The sequence below is a fragment of the Temnothorax curvispinosus genome, unplaced genomic scaffold (genome assembly GCF_003070985.1).
Source record: "Temnothorax curvispinosus isolate PA1 unplaced genomic scaffold, ASM307098v1 QBEX01000632.1, whole genome shotgun sequence".
NCBI classification, from domain to species: domain Eukaryota; kingdom Metazoa; phylum Arthropoda; class Insecta; order Hymenoptera; family Formicidae; genus Temnothorax; species Temnothorax curvispinosus.
In genome coordinates, this window is record NW_020210412.1 from 331453 (window position 1) to 353653 (window position 22201).

At 38.8% G+C, this 22201-nt stretch overlaps 1 long non-coding RNA gene across 2 annotated transcripts in view; it reads right to left on the reverse strand.

Annotated features, from left to right (window-relative positions):
* LOC112456491 overlaps window positions 1-22201 on the reverse strand; it is a 49072-nt gene that overhangs the window by 19850 nt on the left and 7021 nt on the right. The gene's annotated exons all lie outside the window — the stretch shown is intronic.

The window sequence follows — 22201 nt, forward strand, 5'->3', positions numbered from 1 at the left end:
GATCGGGTTTTACGACTCGAGAATCTGCAGGGTGCCGATGAAGCGAAAACGGAGCAGTCTCACGGACCGTTCCACTTGCTTTCGTGACCCGAGGTCGCAACAGCCCGAGGCGGTTGACTCCTGAAGCTAAGAAGGGTTTGGTTACAAGGGGTTAGACAGTTATGCAAAACAAATGCAGGAGAGTACCTGCTCTGGTCCAGTTTTGCTTGAATAGTGTGACGGCCGACTAGAAATCGGGAGACGGACAGGTTGTTCGTCTGCCCGTTCCGTTCACGTTGCCCCTTTCACGTACACCTTGAACCGTCAAAATGGGCAGATTTGCACGCGCTGATTTACTGCCGGATGCCCGAAAAAGCTTATCGGAATTCCAAATACGCAATTTGCAAGATTCAAGGTCCCGTCTCCTTGCAAATTTCACGCCACGTCTACCTAAGAGACTGGGTTACGTGGAACTATTTTGCGGTCATAGTCAGACCAAAAATAAGAAAAATTTGGCCTGCAACTCGTTGATATGCATTTAAGTATAATTGTTATAAGAACGTAAAAGAAATATTTATTTTATCAAATATTGTCGCGTGTTTTTAATCGGTTTTTAACATTTTCACATAATTCTATACACGTAAATAAATTATTTAATAATGAATTAATTAATAAAAACTTTACAAAATTTCATCAAAATAACATCTTTTAATTTCATTTAATTAATATATTTAGTTACGTTTGATTAATTTAATCTTCTAATTAAGGATTGCCTTTTTTTAATACGCACAATTGCGTATAACTTTTCTCCGTTTATATTTAAGACTTCTTTTACAAATATCTATAAATGGGATTTTTTATTCCTAAATAAAATATAACATTTAAAAGATTACTGCTTCCGTAGGAAAAAAATTATTTTAGCTTTTATCTCAATAATAGCAATTAAAATTTATAATAGAATTATGTCTGCCACATAAAAAATAGGCATTACAAATAATTTTCAATCACACTAATGCAATTTATGAGTAATATTGAAATTCTGTTTAATCCCTCATTTCTATTCTGGGGCACGCAGTCTATATCTGCGAATTTTATTCATGCCACTTTAATCAAATCTTTTTTAATATCAACACTCTTCGTTTCGATTTCTTAGTCCACTCTCCTTGCTTCTGCTCGATTTGGTCCTGTTTCTACTTTCGCTTCGCTCTTTATTTCGCTCCTACTCTTTGTTAGAGTTTCAGTCTATTCAAATACACGAATTTGTCTACATTCTGATTTATTGCTGGTCAAGCCTAATAGAATAAGGCATTGTATCTCCGAATACGCAAATTGCGAAATTCAAGGTTACCGAGACTCAAGAAGTCTCGCCTCGGATGTAACAGAGAAACGCGCATACCTGGGGCTCAGTAGTCAGTAAAATTCGCAGGTGTACGGATGTCCAGTTCGATAATATACACATATTTATCTATAATTAATTTATTCTCTGACGCGACGTTGAAATGTGTAAAATGTGACGTGTATAAATTTTCGATCGGAGACTGAAAATGTGCAAGAAAACACCGTTCTGTCTCTTTTTCTCTTTAAATTATGATAACTGCTTCATCAAAAGGTTGACATTTGGCGCCGAAAAAATCCTCAGGTATCAATTACAATAAAAACTGACAAAAAATATATTTCATATTACATATCTTAGTACGGAAAGACTATCGAAAACGGCAGAACGGCGTCGGCAGTTAATTTTCATTCGAAGTACGAGCGATTAGAGTTTCGGCGTTAGATATCGATGCGGTACCGATAATGGCGCGTGATATCTATGGAGTACCTATGTATACACATGATGTACGGGAAGTAATATTTTGGGAGGCACACGGCAATATATCTTCCAGCGGCGTTGGTTCATGATGCTGATATCAGTATCATGGTTATCGAAAATATTTTAAAATCTATGTATATCTATGGTCAAAGTGTTTCATACTTCTCCTGCTGAAATTGGGCATACCGGATTTATGTATAAGTTAAATGAGTTATAGCTTAAAACTTTCTTTGAGAAACATCATAGAAAAATACTACTAAATGATCTATTTACTATTAATTAAAATATTTTAAACTTGTTGCTTTTTATAAAAAGAAAAATTAAGTTTCACTCATCATGTCACATGACTTAGAATCGTGACGAATTTAAACACATCACTTGGCAAGTTATCAATTTTAATCTAACACCTAGACATATTACAATTCGGTATATTAAGGCAATTTTTTATTAAATTGTCAAATGTTACGTATATATAGAAATGCACTGCATCTAACGTTAAAAGTTACATGAAATATATTATGATACTCTAAACCTCTAAAGAAATGCCGAATCTCTGCAGTGAACATTTATCAAGATTGCAATGTAGAGCACAAGCAAAAAAAAATATACAAAAGAATATTATTACGTGCCAAAATAAGAACCAAAAAGAAAAGCAATTACGAGAAAATGTTTTGACATTCTTAGTAAACCATTTATTTACTCGTACTAATCTTTCGCTCGTATGGAATTCTTCTGTCGGCCCTTTTTGCGTGTTTTTTTCGTTTCAGTCTTGAAGAAAAAGGCAAAGTTATCACAAGAAAACTCACTGTTACTCTACCCTCCGGCATTAAATGTGCGACGATGCGATAGCGGCGATAGTCATACTTATAATTAGAGGAGTCAGCGAAATGATTTATGACGCACACGTGGTACGCACTGCTTTCGTAAATACACTTTCTTTATTCGTTTTCGCTCAGCCATATACATTTGTTGAGGGGCTTGGTCTTGATTAATATTTTGAAACACTGTATTTGGTCGACTATTCTTGTCGAAGTGCCCACAAAATTATTAGCGAAGCAACGTTGTACTTTGTAAAGTAAAATGAGTGATCAAATTACTATCATTGTCGTTCAGGTGCGCTTGCACTTGAAACAATCGCGAATAAAGAATCTCCCTTTATTTTAATATCATTCAACTTCAGATTAATCCCAATATTACAAATTATTACTAAATATACTAATACAATATTTTACAAAGAGTTTGCTTGTTATTCTTGCAGTTTAACATATTGGGAAGCGCGTGAGATGTACTTTACATATATTTTTCATATATTCACTAAATTTAGAGGAAGAGGGGGAGGTGAGAAAAATTTTCTCCTAATAATTTGCAAGGTTCTGTGATAATAATGTATTACTATAATAACGTGCAACAACGATATAAAATACCCGATAAATTCTACTCATAAAAATTTTGAAGAAGTATATTCATGAAATTATGTTACATACATGATAGCACGCATGTAAAAATGGAACTTAAAAGAAAGCAAAAAACTCGATTACAATTGAAAAAAACTTGACCTGTTTAATTTATCACATTTCAAAGTCTGGAGTTATATATTTTTATACTGTGTAAATAATAGAATTAAATATTGTACAAATTTGCAATGATATATTAAGGCTTTTGTATTTATTGATAAATGCTTCTACAAGATTTTACAGTAAGTAGTACTTGTAGATCTGTATTTAATGAGGTTACAAAACAAATATGTTAACCAGTGTTTAATTATTTCTATAAAACATTTACCATCTGTTTATATGAATTCGTTGAGTATCTTTCTAAAAACACATTATAAGATGCATATGCGTCGCCCGTCGGAACATGCAAGGCGTATCAATGCCAAAGATTCAAGTAGTTTTTCGAGAACCAACGAAATAATTATTAAAAAACATTTCATTTATCTATACTTTAATAATTATTTGCATATGTATTTTATTATTATTATTATTATTATTATGCTCATGTGAAAATAATATCATTGTTGCTTTCATTAAATGTAAGATTTGAGTAGATTCAATAGATTCAGAAGCAGAAATCAAATAATAACAAAATACAGATAGAAAATAATAACATTATTGTTTTGGAATATTAATTATAAGACAAATTTTCTCAATTGGAAATAAACTTTAAGAATAGCTTATTAAAATGAGTAATAATTAAAAATTTATATATTTGCAAATATTATAACTGCAAAAGATAATTTTGTATCATATAGCATATTGTATTCTTTAAAAACTTTTAAATTAGAGATGTAGATATTATAAAATTGACAATTTTGTATTATCTCTTAAAACGAAGTGCGAGTTATATTTTATCGAGTAAAATTAATTAAGAGCAAATCGAATATTTCGTGAAAGAAAATAAGTGTATCGTTTGAAAACATTTTAGTATCAAATACATTGAAATATCTATGTATCGGGTAGAAAATACAAACACGTAATAAAGTTTAGTCGATTTATTAGCGACTTAAGTGTTAGGGATTGAAGAATTTGAAAAGATAAGATTAATGAACGCCGGAACGAATCTATGGTTACAGTGAGAAGAATCGTACAAAACCTCAAACTTTTGTCACCTTCAAGCTTACATCGAAATATACGCTTTTCTACTCGAAATTATTGACACATTTCGCGCAATATTTACTCACGGAGAATATTGATAGTTATTTTCGGAAAAAGAGAGCGGGTCTATTACCTGCTCCTGACAAGAAAGTCCGATGCATTCGGCTAGACGAGATTGGATTGGAGTAGCAGAGTTCCAACATGGCGCACCGTCGTCGGCCGTCGGAACATGGCGATGGCGACGGCGGGCCTCGCGACCGGAGCGGCGCGCGTTTCATCGCTTCAGCGCTCGCATTGGTGTTTCGAAAAATTGTTCCATATCAAACGATCCCCCACAACTCGTTGAAGGATCACTTAATAGTTGACGACAACAACTAACCGTCAAACTACTATACGTTTCTATTAATATCAGTTCGTTTTCCCGAGCCGGGTATCGCCCGATATCGATATCGCCGTACGTGTATCAACGCGCATATATGTATACGTATATGTGTACGCGGAATACATATTTTTCGGCGTACACAAACATTGCCTGACGGCCGGCAACAACTCTATGTCGAACTACGCTTCTATTAATACCGACTCGTTCTGTCTGGCCGTGTATACACTTATGTGCGCGTAAATGTGTACACGCGTATACATATGACACCGGGCACGCTCTCGCGGTGTACGCGCGATACGATACGTCGCGTTGGTGTTACATGCGTGCCTTCGACGCGTTTTCGATGACTGGCGTACTGCGGTTCTGATTTAACTATCCCGAAATGAATCGTCGCGCCGACACCGCGTCGCACGGATGAGCGGATTTTCGTTATTTTTCGTCGCCCGTCCGCTATTCCGATGGGATACGTTGCCAACTATGAGAGATTGCACTCGGGATCCGCAGATAGCGACATTGTTTGAGATACTGTGTTCGCTGACGGTCGATTGCGCAATTAGATTTTTACCGAGTATCGCGTATCTTTAATAGTTATGACGGTAATTCTCAGCAAAAAGCTTATCTCTCTGCTTACAAAACTCGAGAGTTCTAATATGTCATGTCTGCGATACATTTCAGTAAGTTTTATCAAACATAAGATAGTGTGTTTGCATGTGTGGTAGCAAAATTGAAACCTTTCTCAATATCTGCGTTACACTGTGATATATAACTGTTTATTAATCAATGAAGAAATTAAAATTACCATCTGAGATAACAAGGCGTACCATAGTGTAAAGATAATTTTACAAAGTTATATTTTTAAAGTACATATCTTATATACGAACATAAATTAAGTAAAATTAGAATCGTGCCATCTATTTTTAGCGTTGCGATTAATCCAAACTACAACCATTTGAATTTTATTTCGTTAGGAATATTGAGATAACATTTTAGGTGTTCATTATTATTACAAAACGAGAGTTAAATTGTCATGCCTAACAGTGGATATCTGATAATCTGAAAAGTTTGGTCCAAATCACTGGTTATCACACGAGCCGTCGGACATAAGGCGCAAAGACGATTTAGTATCGCTCAGCAATTATAAATACATTTACATACGTTATGGTTGTTTTAAATTCGCGTTCATGTTTCCGAGTCTAATTCGGCGCTAAGTTGTTGACTTAGAGCAATTACACAAAAAGTCAAATAGCCGTGGAAAAAGGTAATTTGCGCGCGCGGTGTATCTATATTTGCATAATGCATATAAGAAAAGTACCATAATGTTGCATGCAACTATAATTCTTTCGTGAATCGTTACTCAACGCCTCGGATAAGATCTCACTTATCTACGATCAATCAAATATTTTACGTTCGTCGGGAAGTGCTAATTACCCCATGTTTCTTGTTTAACGTATGACGTTGGCCATTACGACGCTGGTAGTAAACTATTATCGCTAAAGGAATGACTGTTTTCATTCAATTTGAATTTCTCGCGTCAAAGACGCGTTGCCCCGTCTAAAAAAGATTTATAAGAGATTTACAGCGACACGCGAACCCGCGAGTTTACATAACGTGGCGCGTCAAAGAGGAGAGAAAAAAAAAGATAAAAAACATGTACAGGAGAAAAATTTCTTTCATCCTTCTCGAACGTCATACCTTATCGACGTTCTTCGCCGCGTAGGATTTCGCCGCGTATTTTCCATCGCGTTAGGAGAATGACAGAATAAAAGAAAGAAAGAAAGAAAGAGAGAGAGAGAGAGAGAGAGAGAGAGAGAGAGAGAGAAAGCGAGAAAGACGAGAAGCAGGGTGAGAAAGGGATAGGGTAGAAAGGGGGAGAGAGAGCAGGAACATTCGCATCTTGCTGCCTTTATAAATGCTTCTACATTTATTAAGGCTACTCCCCGGACCCTGGACGCACCGGTATACGTATTTCGAAATGAATGCCTCGTGACGTGGCACCGCGACGCTGTCGTCGGGGCGCGTGAACGCTACGAAAAGTGAAATATTCCTCTGTCGTATTTTCACATGCGCGCACACGACAAATGAGCGCCGTGCGTCTGACGGTCGCTGGCCTCGACAAAAAAGCGTACGTACATATGTAAATAGATATATGTATGTAATATCGCGTAAAAGTATTCGTCTTTCGTCGATTAAACATGGCCGCGGGTCGGAAAGACAAGGAACCCGTCGCGTAGAGATCCATTAGTATCGACCGTCGCTTATTGTCGAATTAATTATGACAGGTTTCAACATTATAATGGCACATTTGGAAAATTTGTCGTAGAATTCTCTGATGATTTGATGCATCTTTTATGGCACTAATATCGCGCAAAAATATAAGTAAATTAACTTACGTCAAATTTCACGAAGGAATTTTTCAAAGTATAAAGACAATTTGAGCTCGACGAAGTGCACGATAACGGCAAGTGATACAAAGTAGCCAGAATTAAGCAATAACGATGCATCGCGTTGCACGGTTCGAGCCACACCTATGTCTCGCATTATAATATATAATATAATACGTGATTTTATATACGTATAGTCGGTTAAACAACTCCTGACAAGGAAGCGATTTGTCGCGCGGGATACTTTATTCCAGATAATCATACGCCGTGTTAGAGGTAGGTCGTTCAGCGTGACAATGTATAAACATTGATTAATGGCACCGTCTTCATGCCCGAATAAGGAAGATCTTGACGTCCGTTAAACCGCGCGCGTAAATCTTGCTCTTTCTTTTATTCAACACGACGCCGCGAAGCGATATGGATCACGTGCTATCAAGCTCATGTTGTACTCTTCGTATTTCAGATACATCCGCGCGCGGTATGCTATTAATATATTTATCAGAAACAACCCAACTGCATTTTGTGTAAAACAAGTAGCGCTTATTTGCCGTAAGAGGAAGCGTTTCAAGATAGGTACGCAACGATATGAGTTGTGTGTGCAACACACATCGAGAACGTTGAGGTGAAAGAACGATCTAACTGAAGTTAAATTGTTCTTGCAAAAAAGAAAAAAATCAAATACAACAGCCGAAGACGTTATCGACTACAATGTTCAATTCCGAAATAGAGACATTTGCCGGCAAATTCACGTACCTATACGTATCGGCTAATCGTCAATGGCCAGAAGCGTCGGATTGGCGCAATCACCCTCCCCCTCTGATAAAATCAGCACGATACTTCTCGAGACGAGAAGGTGCGCGGCTGCGATAAAGTGTGGTCAGAAGTATATATACGCCCGAGGTACGATCTTCTACTACTACTTAATATCGTCTACACGCTTCGCATTCGATCTGAGCACATACTAACAGCCACTTGCGGCGTAGCCACTTCGGACGAAAATTAATCATCGAAATCAGCCGGACGCCGATTAAGGGCGATCACCTAGGCAAATCGTTAAGCGTGCTTTTTGGCGGTTGATGTCGGTTCTACCTGTTGTCGGGGCGGCCAATCGAAGGCTCGAAAAAAAATTTCCCACCTGGTAATTTCTGCGTGGCGGCGCGGCGACGGGACGGGAGAAAATTGCAAGACATTGTAGAGGAACGGTCGGTGAAATTTTCTTATCCGAGACCAATCCATTTTGCAAAATTGCAGCCTACGTAATAATCTGCACTTTGTAGCTCAGACTTGGTCTACCATGTCTCGTGTGTCTCGCGACAGGGGTCTATTGATTACTCAGGGGATCGTTAGATATTTTGAACGCTCAGATAATTTCGGCGCCTTATAAACGAACGCGATCAACTTTTCACGGTTTGGTTTCCTAATATGTCTATAAATATTTCATGGCTTAATGTCTGTTAAAAACATCAATAAAGTTATGGAAATATATTATCACAGATTCACATAGCTAGACATTTCGAAGTTAATTAAATATATAAAAATTGAAATAAGATTTTGTTGCGTGTGTGATACGTTATTCTTTTGAGGCAAACCGGTGGGTGAAACTTCGTGAGCTTCAGGCAGTTGTTTCTCGTAAAAAACGAAATAAAATAACAAGTAATGAGAATACAGCATCCCGCATGACCGGTCTGTACCATCTATAGCGATACGGCAGTTAACCGGCTTTGTACGATGCACCGTGATCAGTTTGCCGAAGTGAGATTCGATGAAGCACGGATTGTACTTCATAGAAATTCGTTATTAACATTATAGAAACTTTTATATAATGTAAAATAAATATAATAACCACTAATTCCTTAATAAATAAAAAATAGTTAATGTTTTGCAGCAGATAATATTTCGTATTGAATTTACATGTGTTGCATTTATATCAGGATAGATTATATATTATTTCATATATAGCATACATAATACAAAGAATATATAAAACATTTCGTATGTAATAAGTTTCGTTGAATGCAATATAAAAAATTAAATCATAGAATCTTTTCAACATTTTCCATTTAAAAAATATTATGTATCGTTGGAGCGTGTATAACTTTAATCGAGCCTCCGATTCCTGATGTCAGAATGGATGTCAATGAAATAGATAAATCACCACTACGCGAATAAATCATCAGTTAATGTCACGAAGTAGAAAGCAAAGATATGACGTAGGACGCGAAACCGTCGTCGCAGTCACAGAAAACACGCTACCGAGAAATATTTTGCTAAATGTTACGAAAATTTATCTTAAAGGATTAATCTAATCTTTGCTAAGATATAAGTCTAAACAATTTTGCGCTCTAATAAAAATGCCAAATGTGTACGATGGTTGCAGAGTCTGGAAAACGTTTTCCTACATTCCCGGGGTCTAGAATCGAGGAGAAAAATAACAGTTCCACCGATCGAGAATATGGTACGTGTCATCTTCGGCTTAGTGTCCAGTCCGGTCTCAGTGCTGGTCTCAAGACGACGCGCTAAGGGAAGAGATGGATCATTCATAGCGGCAGCAATGAATCATGAGATGGCTAGGACAGCTTACTAGAAAACCGACGCTAGAGATGAGAAGAAACGAAAGAGAAGTGAGATACAAAGAGATGATATCATGAAACAAACAGAGAAAGAAGTAAATACCTATATCGAGGCTCTATGTACAAAAAACGATGTTGGTTGCGATAAAGATAAATTAATTGCTTAATTATCAACTGATACGCGATGCAGAGTAGCAAACTACGTTAAACAAGTTCTCAGATTGAAAATTTCAATGAACTTGTTTTTGAAGAATATTAATAAATTACAAGCTACGCGTTGCGAGGGCAATAAATAATATCTCAATCTTCAATTCGAATAAAAATATTCTATTTAAAAATGTATAAAAATTTGATTACTACTAAAATAAAAAAGTAAATGTGTACGTAATAATTCACATATGACATGAGTCTATAATTATAAAAGAAAGATAATTTGACACCGTGTAAAAATTTATGTTATTATACAAAAAAGAAGAGAGAGCGCAAGATAAAATAGAAGGAAGATACGATGATGAATAGCAAGGGATGAAACAGGAAAAAGCGGAGGACGAAGATATGGGAACGGAGGTTGGAATCTTCCGGAAGTACGTCCGACGTACCATCCGTGTTTCTCCATTTTTCAAAAAATAAAAGCGACCACAGTGTTCGCGGCTCATTGTTTGGCTCTTCCGACTGTTTGCGTAGATGCGTAACTCGTGAATAGGCTTACGAAGGGTGGATACGTTGTATATACGTACGCGTACGCGTGGGTGATATGTGTTTGTGTGTGCCTCGGTTGACTTTCCGTTAGAAGAACGTCACTATAGAACCAAAGAAAATATTATCACTTTTGTCCCACCCCTGCGATGTTCCCACTGTTTTCACGAGAATCCGCGTAACGCAGGAGTGAATCAATCGTCCGTATTTCTTTTCGATTTATCAGTGCCGGGGAAAGAAAAAGTCCGTTTCATCGACATTTCACTTCGACGATCCCTTTCTTTTTCCGACCCTTCATTGTCATAAATCTGGTAACGAGACCAACTCGATGAAACTGTAACCTCGCGAGATTGCCCGTGCTATCCATTTCCACGTCCTTCTATCAGTCGTGATCGATCCTAATAATTAAGAAGCCCACGAATAAGTGGTTCTACTAATCGAATAATGGCGGAATAAAAAGCAGCACTTGTACGGGACTGTTAAGGTCTCGCGCCGCGTCTCTCTATTCTCATCAAGGTCAATCGACCATATCGCAAATCATTATAATGCAAGAGAGACAATAACCGGATCTTAATATACACATTTGCGTCGAACGAGTACCGGCGTTTGTAAAATAGCGCATAGTGACGATAATGCGTCTGCATGACCCAGTAGGTTGAGACGCGTCGTTGAACATGAAAAGATACATATTTAAGAAAGCTTTTCACGTTTCGTGTCTTAATGTCGGAAGAAGTCGAGGTAGATAACGCCGCGCGATGTGACGAGAATCATGACGTCACGTGTCAGATGGTTAACAGCGAGAAGATAATTAACGTTGAGGATGCTTCATCAGTCACGAAACTAACCCCTTGGCATCCTCCATATCCAAGGACACAACTTGTCATATCTTTATTTGAGTCAAACAAGGACGGGTGACACGGTAGAGTGATTATTAATTTTATTATGCCGCGTACTAATGACAACTAGTTATCCTGACACGATAATTACGTATCGCGCATTTTGCTGATGACGATAACGATTAACTTCAAACTACCGTAAGACTAATTAATTAATTAATAATATAACGTACAGGCTCGGTATATACATTTATTGTACATAGAATATTGTATTAAGGCGATCAATAGCGAAATCTTCAAATCTGTATAAATTTCAGTAATTTAAATTTATTTACAAGTTTTCTAAATTTGAAAAATTTAGTAAAGATTATCTTATTGATATCATTCCTGAAAATAAATTATGAAAAAGCATTCGAACACATCAATTCATGGTAGAGACAATAGTAACGCAGCAACCATATTTCAGCAATATGGCGCTAAGCCAAGTCCATCCCTGATCCTGAGGTATTTACCCCTGTTTGCCATCATTTCAGCCGCACGAGAATGTGTGCATAATTTCGAACAACTTTCTTGTTTTTGTTTGGGTGGCTACCGGTGATAAATTTTACTGGAGCGGCATGAAGGAAATAATAAAGACAGAAGGTGCGTAACATGTGCTGCTGTTCTGTGTTGCGGGCTGGGCGGTAGGTAGGCCCACAATTCTGGCTTGGTTACGTCACAGCATGTCTTATAAAACTATTATACAGAGCACATTGTAAGGCAATAAGATGCTCTTTCCCTGAGCCATAAATCGCTCAAATTCATACGTAATGGCGCAGACCGGTTACATAGATATATTCCAAGGCCAGTTTCCCTTAAATCTGGTTTCTTTCTTTTACTTGTCTTTGTACTATAGATCGAATGCTTGGAAATGCTTTATGAGATTCGGTGTCACGGTACAAACAGAGAAAATTTACATCGAAATAAGCTTCTCGCGTGGAAAAAGCGCGCCAGATATATATGAAGAGAAAATAACACGTTGAAGTGATGTCTTCAATTCTCAAATCAAACAAGTGGCGATAATGCGACCGGAATTCAATGCGGTAACAATAAAATCGCTATCCGTTCCGGAGATCAGAAGCGAAAAGGATGGCGAAACGCTAAAGCGTGAGCTCGAGCAATGAAAGCAAGAGAGCAGCAAGTGGCTCGTACGTCAGCCGGTGGCTCGTAAACGTCAGCGGTGGTGCTCGTAAACGTAAACGCGATGCTATAAGGGGATGTACAGCGGCGCAGCGCCGGGGAGTCACCATAGCATAACAGTTAAAGAGATACATGTATATGTATAGAGAGAGAGACGATCCATTTAGCGGTTTAAACGGGGTCGTTATATCGCCGTTTACAACGAAACAATCTGCTCCTGAATATCTGGACACGTGTCGTGAGATTTAGAACGGGCGGAGCGAAATGTTAGATTACCGCGGTAAACGGCTTTGAATGCGTGCATGTGTGTATTAATCCTTCTATACTAACGCAAATTGGAATGATACTAATTTCCCCCCATATAATTATTGCTTTATTTCGTATGAAATGTAAAACATTTTCTCTGTACACGTATCACGTCCGTGCCATTATTTAATTGTTTTTCCGAAAAAGCATTACATTTAAAATGTAAAATTAAAATTACATTTAACATTAAAAATTTGAAATTAGCCACATACATTTCGAAAATAGTGCAAAAGTTGAAGCAAAATAAAAATAAGTATAAAAGTGGTGTAATTTTCTGTATTTACCATTATTGTAATGTACAGAACATTTTTCTTTAACATTCAACGTGTTTTAAGGAAAAAAGATTTAAAATCTCACCATAATAGTATTTACGAAATTGACTTAAAAAATGTTTAAATAACAAGGAAAAGTAACTTGTTAAAGATTGCCAGTTTATAAAATTTGCTTTCCTTGTTTTTACATTTCAACTCAATTTCATGATTTGTATAATCTACAATTTTGTGTAGCATCTACATAAATCTCATAATTTCCGCTTTCAGAACAAATAATAAATCGCTGCAATACATTTATTTGATAACTTAACTTGCTATAATAATCTCAATTAAAGACGGAGATTTATCGATAAGCAGCCACCAGCCGAAGGATAACAATTAAGGGGTGCGCCGACAAATGCCGGATGAAATCAAAAGGCGACAGAATAAATTTACATCGAGCGAAGGACGCTGGGAAATTTAATAAAAGCGAGAAAGCTAGGGAATGGCTATAAGCATTATTGAGTGGCGGAAAAGACGAAGCCATCGAGTTTTCGGGGTTAGTGATTAAACTGGGGGATTGAATCCTAGAGATCGAGTGAGTATGCCGCCGAATCCTGCCGTGGTATTTGTGGGATAAGCGAGGGAAGGGGTTGAAACAACAACGTTCTGTGTTTAATCATGTCTGACCGAGCAAGGGGACCATCTGACGGGGATGGAATTTGCATAGTTGGGGCTCACGTGTTCCTAGACCTTATTGTTACATGCGAAAAGAGGACGTTTGCGTTGAATTAAATTCTACGTTAAGTTTGCTTCGAACACTAATTGTAGGAAAAATACAATTATTTTATTGCAAGCTAATGTTTCATCATGCTTATTTTCATAAATATATATAGGCATAGTCATAGATTCTATTTTCTCATAATTATTACAGGAAATGCATGTGTGTGTGTGTGTAAAGAAAATGTAAACTCTGAGAAAGAAATTATAACGCATAATAAAATAGATTTTCGTGAGTGGGATGTACAGTTACAAATTAATATTCGACCAAAGAGTAAATACAACTAAATTATGCAGATTACAGTAAAATAATGATATTAATATGTATTGTGCAATATAATGCACGTATCACATAACGTCGTGATAATAAATATATGTAAATATAAGATATGAAAAAAATCTGAAGTGATCTGTGATTGCTCTAATGCTTCGAGAAAATTGCAAAATTTTGCACAAAGAATTACAATAATAATTAAATACAAATTTTTAGTTTAAAGATTATATTAGATTAGAATTAAAAGGTGCGACGGAAAAATGGCATAAAGGCATATGAAACATAAAGATGCAATATAAAGACGTTTCACCCGAAAAAGAAAATATGTACGATATCTCAATCGCCGATAAAACCAGCAATAACTTACAACACCACCCAGAAGGAAGATTGCGGGTGCGGCCGCGAAAATAAGAACGATAGGAAATGCCAAAATTATGATAATGATTCGGAGCCGTTTTCAGTTAAGACATTAGGCGACGTGTATAATTTAGACGAAAGCCAGACCAGTAAGTAAAGACCGCGTAGCATCGACTCTCGTAATAATAAACTTTAATATATATTATGCAGATTGCAGTTAAACTGGTGCACACATTTTTATCTATATCTCTCTTTCCGATATAATTTTATCAATAAATGATCGCGTGTGCGTAGCATAAAATTGGAGAGAGAGATCCCTGCTTATGTTAATCGCTCAAAGTACTATCTGGTGTATTATTACCATTATTATTATTATTATTACCTTCTTAAGAGAGATCTGCATATATTTTATCAACTATACCAACTGTATAAGATATATAAATATTCTGTTCCGCAAAATATTGTCGTTATAAAATATTAAATAGAAATGTATAAATTTAAGTATGCTTTGTGATAATTTATTCAACATATTTTTTTGTTTTTACACTTTTGAATAAACAGCTGGACGAAGTATGATGTGTCGTGAACGGCGCATGTTGTTGAACAGTGCATGCGCCCCTGAAGAAAAATTAAACGCGTGCAATGTGCGGAAAGATTGGTAGGGTGCGGATGAGTATCGGGTAGAAAGGCGGAAAAAGGTAAGATGATGGTACAAGAAGGATAATAATCCGTAGTTTCGATCAAGATTATAGCCGGGGTAAATGAATAGTTTACGAGCAGCGAAAATGAGACGGGTAAAATGTTAAGCCCTTCACCGGGATCGAGTGGTGGAGCCTCTTTTATACACCATTCACCTGTAATAAACTGCAATGTTAAATGTCTTTATTGCGTTTCTGAAGCTAGTCCTCTGCGTGTATGAGATAATTGATATGAGCAAACCGAAAGGCGTAGTGCGCTAGTCGTGTCTCGTCTGCGAATTACACGCAAGATATCTGTGCTAAAAGGACAGATAAGTATTTAATGACTAGTTTTGTAACGGCTTGATTCTCGGTCAAAGAATCTCATCCGTCGCTTGAATCTTGAATCTTAATCTTCCACGGAAGCAAGTGTCAGTCACATCATTATAGTGAATTCTCGATCTACTTAAAATAGACATGCAGGAAAACAAGACAATGTTGACTGAACTGTGGATCGTAAGACAAAAATGATATCTTGAGGGTTAACAAATTCTGTTTTACTTATTTCTTTAATCAGTAATGTCACTTTAATCAGAGTGTAAAGTCTTGGAAAAAATTTTTGTCATTGGCTATAAATTGGATAATAATCGGTAATAATAATTATTTTTAAGATAAAATATACCACATTCATTACTTTATAACGCTTCTTTCGTGTTAAATTATCAAATTTTTTAAAGAGTCCATGATCAAAAAATGTTATAAACCTGGAGTACCATGTGTATATATTTCAATTTAGTAAATAAATAAATATTCTCTTTTTCTTTCAGCCAGTTCGCGTAATCTAGCTGACGTTGTTGAAATCCTAGTTTTGGGCGAAGCCACTATTCAGCCTCTGACGAGACAAGTCGTCGATCAAATGCACGTCTGGCCCTAACTAAGGCTCGGTAAAGATTTAAATCAAGAAATCAAACAAAATGAATGCTGCATACCGTCGGTAGACAGGTTAGGCGTCAACCCAGCAGGTCTATCTGGCACGTAAGTACATGCTGCGAGTATGTTCGGGACTACAGAATGCACCAATCGATACATATCTCCCATGTGCATATATACGATCTATCCCCGCGCCTGAGCACGCGTGTGTGGACATACGCGAGCGGATGTGTATGTATATACGCGGACGTGAGCTTGTATCCGAAATGAATTGACCGGTGCGTAGTTGATGGACGTAGCGGGTGGCTCGTTATGCTTACAGCCCGCCCAGCAATCAAGAAGAATTCATACGCCTGACGTGTCGCTCATGATGGAGGTCCAGGCCACGTATCATCCATCTTTTGGGGTCTTCGCAACAGTATGTGATGCGGCACATGGCGAAAACTTCAGTTCCGTTCTCTGAACTTTTTTTGCACAAAGTTAATTTATGAGATTTAATAAGAAAAAAAGTCATGCACTCATTAGTAGTTTATAAAAATGACGTTAATCTAACGAATTAGAGTATAAGAACAACCATCGATTTCTCTCATCTCACAAGGTACATTGATGACTATCCTCATAATAGACTTTGCATCTAAATCATAGACGCATATAGAAAATATCGCGAGCAACAGTATTATTCAATGTTATATGGTCTTTTTTTTTATAATTAAAAACATGTTTTCTCTCCCACAAAGGACACGAACGGGCTAATTATAAAAGTGTAAATGCGAAAGTATTCGTGATAACATCTATACATGTGCATGCGGATAATTCTCGACCGACTGACTGCCGTTAATTAATGACCCACTACCGTAGAGATAAGGTATAACGCAGATTCTTTCCCTTCGAAGTTTCTTTCTTCGTGCTCGGGGATGGTTCGTCGCGGAAAAGGTGGATGAAAGCATCGGCTAGGTCGGTGTTGGCCATAGTGTGAGTTGAAAGGAGAGAAAGAAGGACGATGGAAAAGCGAGGAAGAGGATGAGGCAGGAGGGGGCGGTCGACGTGGCTTGGGGGAGTTTTTCTCGTTCCCGGCTTCCGTCTCCTGGGACGCGAAGCGCGAGGATCTTTTTGCTCGCCTCGGCGGAGGATCAGACGTCCCACTTTATCTCCGACGACCCGTTCAACCCCTATCCCTCCCCCCGTCACCCTCGTTCTACCTCTCTTCGACCCGCGTTCTATCCTACTGCAGCCCCCGTTGCGCCCCGGTTTCTACCCCAACGTCATCCCCCTACCCTTCTCACGTCACCCAGAGCTATGGTTGATCACGTATAGGAGGAGCCTCTAGCAGCGTCTAGAGTGACGCGCCGTGGAGGAGCCATTTGTCATCCATCAGCACACGGTCCTATCTACGCAAGATTGCACAAGAGTCTGATCCAACTTGGCCTTATTGCGTTGCTTATCATTCTTCTACCTACACTATTCAACGTTATACGATAGAACACTTTGGAAACAATTACCTGTTTTTTTTTTACGTTTGCAACAAATCACGTATATTATAAATTATTATAAATCCGCGCCAAGGAAAGTTATATTGCAATTGCAAATATTTCATTATTGTATTGTACATATAGTAAGTAAATTTTACAAGACGCGTTACTAGAAAAATTGATATGTTTAATGTTTAGAGTATGTCTATTGTCGAGGGTGTCGTTTATACGGGACGATTAACAGCAAAATGGGGAAAAGGAACGACTTCGAGTCCCTCGAAATAAATCTTATAAGTAGGCAGTTCACGATACAAGCGGCGGTCACAAATCCGCGGATAAGCCATTGGAAACGAAAGTCCTGTTGTCGAGGTTGGTGTTGACCAGAATGCAGTATACATTGGGGATAAACTGAAGGGTAGGAAAGCTGCAAGGAGAACGAACGGTCTGATCGAATCATCATTACAAACGACCCGACAATTTGAGGCATGCGCCGTTGTATATATATTGCTTGTTATATATCGATTGCCGTACTTGTTCGTGGTACCATCCCCAGCCTGCTGATAACTCAGATATTTTCCACGTCCGCGCGCGTCAGAAATTACACCAATCACGTAGCCGCTTAAAGTTAGTATTACCGGCAACAAACTTCTAATTTATTTCACGAGAGTCATGTTAGATACCGAAAACACAAATTCATATAACATTACTTAATATATTTCCTATAACCAGCATCAGATGAGCAGGTACCTTTTCGATGGCGGTATTTGAATCGCCAATTAATGCTGCTTTATCAATAATAAAATAATATAGCATACCAAAATAAATAATTCTAATTCGTCATAAAATACTATAAAAAAAGAGCTTGTCGATACGAGCGCGAGCAATTAGTTAAATACATAGGTTCTTCCGCGCTATACGCTTCGCTGTGGTAGAAAGAAGAGGGAGAGAGAAACACAATGGATGATATAGGTATCGCCAATTTTTCTCCCGTCCGCTAGATTTTTCAATGTAACTTGAGAGCCGCTCCCTCGCGAGGTCCCAGGGCACAGGAATGGATGAACAGGCAAGGAGAGAGGGTAGCACGGGGGTCGCGCGGCGACAAGAACACAGCGGAGGATAAGAGAAAAGAAGGACAATTGTGTGAGGGGCGCGGGAGATGAGATAGACACGGAAAGAGAAAAGGCCAGGCCCTATTTCTCCTGCGGGGGAATACAATAATGCTGAAAAAAAAGGAAAAAGAAAGAAAAAAGAAGGAATGCGAGAGATGGGAGAAAACGAACGAATCTCGGCGCTATCGTGACTGCATCCACGACTGCGGCGGAAAACCTGGCGGCGAACAAGGGGTCGTGGAGGGTGTCGGCGGAGGGAGATGCCTCGGGCAACGGTGTCATTAATAAAAGTGTCAATGATGTCAGTGGACTAATGTTGGTAGTCACTCGCTCGCTGGGTGGATTGGGGCGGTGGCATCACTCGGCGTCCTATCGAAGAATTTCACCCTCTCCCCGAAGGTTGAATCGTTTTCGACCGGGTAGCTCGTTTGATTCGCTCCTTTCCGATACTAATAAGTGAACCACGTCCTGCCATTTTCGCCATTTTCATGCTCTTATTTCTTGCCAACAGAGCGTAAGATGACTTCTTCAAGTTCACCTGCTATTTTCCACTCGTCAAAAGCTTCCACTTACGGAAGAAATACTACTTTCCTACGTATCATATTTGAATAATTCTATTGTGTTCGATTTTTTAATTTACATAGCTAAATAGAGACTACATAGAGATAAAATATATCGACTTATCGTGGTAGGTAAGGAACGTGAAGGCTTTCCCACGGTGTAGCTACATTTCTTATTGGAATACACATTAAAAGTGCATTAATGTTCTAACTATAGCTCACTACACAATCCCTGACCCACCCCCTCTCCGCCTCGTTTTTACTCTCACGAAAGCTTTACATTAATTTCGCCGAAATTGCGTGTCCTGCCTCTTCGTTTCAACCAGCACTCGCAACTGAGGAAAACACTTGAAGGCTTGATTTCCGTACTCATTTAGAAAATTATATTTTTATCCATCTACAGTTAATTAACCCTCTGTATATACCTATATGTATTGAAACCGACGGTTCCGCATGCATATTTAGCTCGATTAAAGAATACATTTTTGTTTCAATTAACATACATATACATATACGTACGTAAGGTGTAGGGTAGAGATAAATTAATAATCTCCAACACAATAACGCAGAAGTGGATCTGCGATAATATAATGCTGCCATTGCTCGGGAACAAAATGCAATTTTGCATTCAATTACATTATCGCCTATAGTGAAAAGAAGCGTTCTCTTCTCGGCAAGAGTGCAACGTGTATCGATACAAAGCGATAGAACGGGTTTGCAGATCGGAGATTGGTGCGCGGGAATATCTAATAAGAACCTAGAACTCATCCATCCTACCACGGAACATTCTAGGGGCTGTCACCGTGAGCGTCAGCGTACCGTAGAGAAGGGGTGATTTACATAGTAATAATATCGAGATTCTGGACTGTGCTACGGCATGTGAAAGTTTTTTATTACGTACGAAAGCAGCAACTACCTCTAATAGCAACTATCAAGAATTAGCAATGCTGCGGAATTATTTCTAAATAATTCAATCTTTTATTTACGATAATTTTTTGACAAAAGAAACATAGATATCTGAATAATATTATACAATTTGAATATTCATATAAGATATCTACTCAAATCATCTGTTTCCGATAATCTTTCGTCAAAACATTCCGTTCGATATTTTAATAACCGCTCAAAATACATAATAGGAGCCATCAGCAAAAATAACATTATCGATTTCTTGCCTCCATTTTATCCCCGCGATTGTTGAGAGAAGGAATTTCTCTCGTCCTTACATGAAAGAATCGGCCCTCCAACAGCAGAACAGTATTTCTTCCGGACGTTCTGCCGACGGCGTTGCGCTTCTTTCATCTTGCAGGAATTTAAGAGTTATCGCCGATGTCAGGAATTCCGGGAATCTCCGGCTAGACGCCGGGTAAACGACAAGGGGGGGGGGGGAAGTGACGAGAGATGTAGATGAGAATTGGCCGATTAGAATATCAAGAGGTTAGTACAGCCTGGTGGTATGATGCTGACATAATAAGTAGGCGGGATAAACAATAAAAGGGGTAAAAGAGCACGAGGGTTGCTCAGCGTCTCCCCGCGGACAAAGGGGGTTCAGAGTCTGGATTTACCAGGGGCTTTTGACGTCTCCTTTCGCGCGTGAGGAGCACAATGTTAATTAACGAGAGAAGAACGGCTCGGCTATATTCGCGATTCTCAATCAACGGATGGCATTCATGAGCTCGTCCGAGTCCCGCAACAAAAGGAATGTATTAATGCTTTGATTGTGTTATGCAAAATGTTTATGTGAGCCCTTAGCCATCTGGTATAAAAATTTCCAAAAAATTAAATTTTAACTTCAACAAAAATATAATTTCGTCTGAAAATACAGTAAGGTAATAATTAACTCGGTACGAGAGCTGAGCAAGTCGTGGAATAAATCATCGACTATGGCATTGACCGGCGACAGAGCTGAATCCTAATACACTAATATCCCCCATACCTTCTTTATCCAATCTTTTTGCGGGCAGATATTTTTTGCATAACTCTACCATACGACTATTCCCCTCTCGTCGCCGCCATCAGCACCTCCCTCTCCGAGCTTTCTCTCCCTTGCTTCCCCCGCCGTTCAGCGAGCCAGCCTAGATCCCCACTCGTCCCGACCACACGTCCCTTTTCCCTCCACTCTGACCAACTTCCACGACCTCTCCTACCGACACCTCATCTCTCGGCTCTCTCTCCCTTCTCTGCCCCTACCTCACCGTCGCGGTTCCAAACGTTGTACACGAGGCTGCGGCTAAGAGCAGAGCGACGTCGGCGACGCCACGCACCCCGACGTCGCCCTGACGCGCTCTACTGACGCTGCGGAGCGGAGATTAATGGCTTCGGACTCTGAAATCCTGGAAAATAAATAGCGAGACCCCGGTGGCGAGAGAGGGAGTCCTGCGGAGCAAGATGCGGTCCCTCCTTCTCCGTGGCTCCGTGGCTCGCCTTCCCGTTTGCTGTACGAGAGGGAGCGAGAGAGAGAGGAAGGATCGCAGCTTCCCGAGGGACCTACCTACCACTACCGCCGTCGTTGCTGCCCATTTCTTTGTAAGACAGTGCCGGGCTGTCGATGAGATGAAGGGAACAATGTGCGTTGTCCTATTGGAAATCCCTATCATAACGAATTATTTAATGCGTAACAAAAGAAGCGTGTAACGAAAGGAAGTAAGCAATTAACTTGTAATGCTTATTGTTTAACTATTACAGATATCCATAATGTATACACATACATCTGTCAAAATATGTATTGTATGTTATGACCAAAAGTTAAATTGTGTTAAGCACTAGGTAACCGGTAGAAAACCACGATCTAATTGTAACGTCGTTTGCATAATATGTGGTCTATAAGTCTCTCCCCTATGCTCTTGCTTGTCTGCTTCTTTCGTTCTTCTCTTTATTACGCTCTTCCCGCGTTCCACCTTTGCGTCCAGATCGTTCTCCATCCCCATTCGTAACACCAACCAAAAGATTAATTGCTAATTCTTGCTACTGCAACCAGTTGCTACTAAACACGTATGGAGGCTCCGCAAAGGTCAAGGGACCGCCTTGCGTATACGCGTTGAGTAAGAAATATACATGC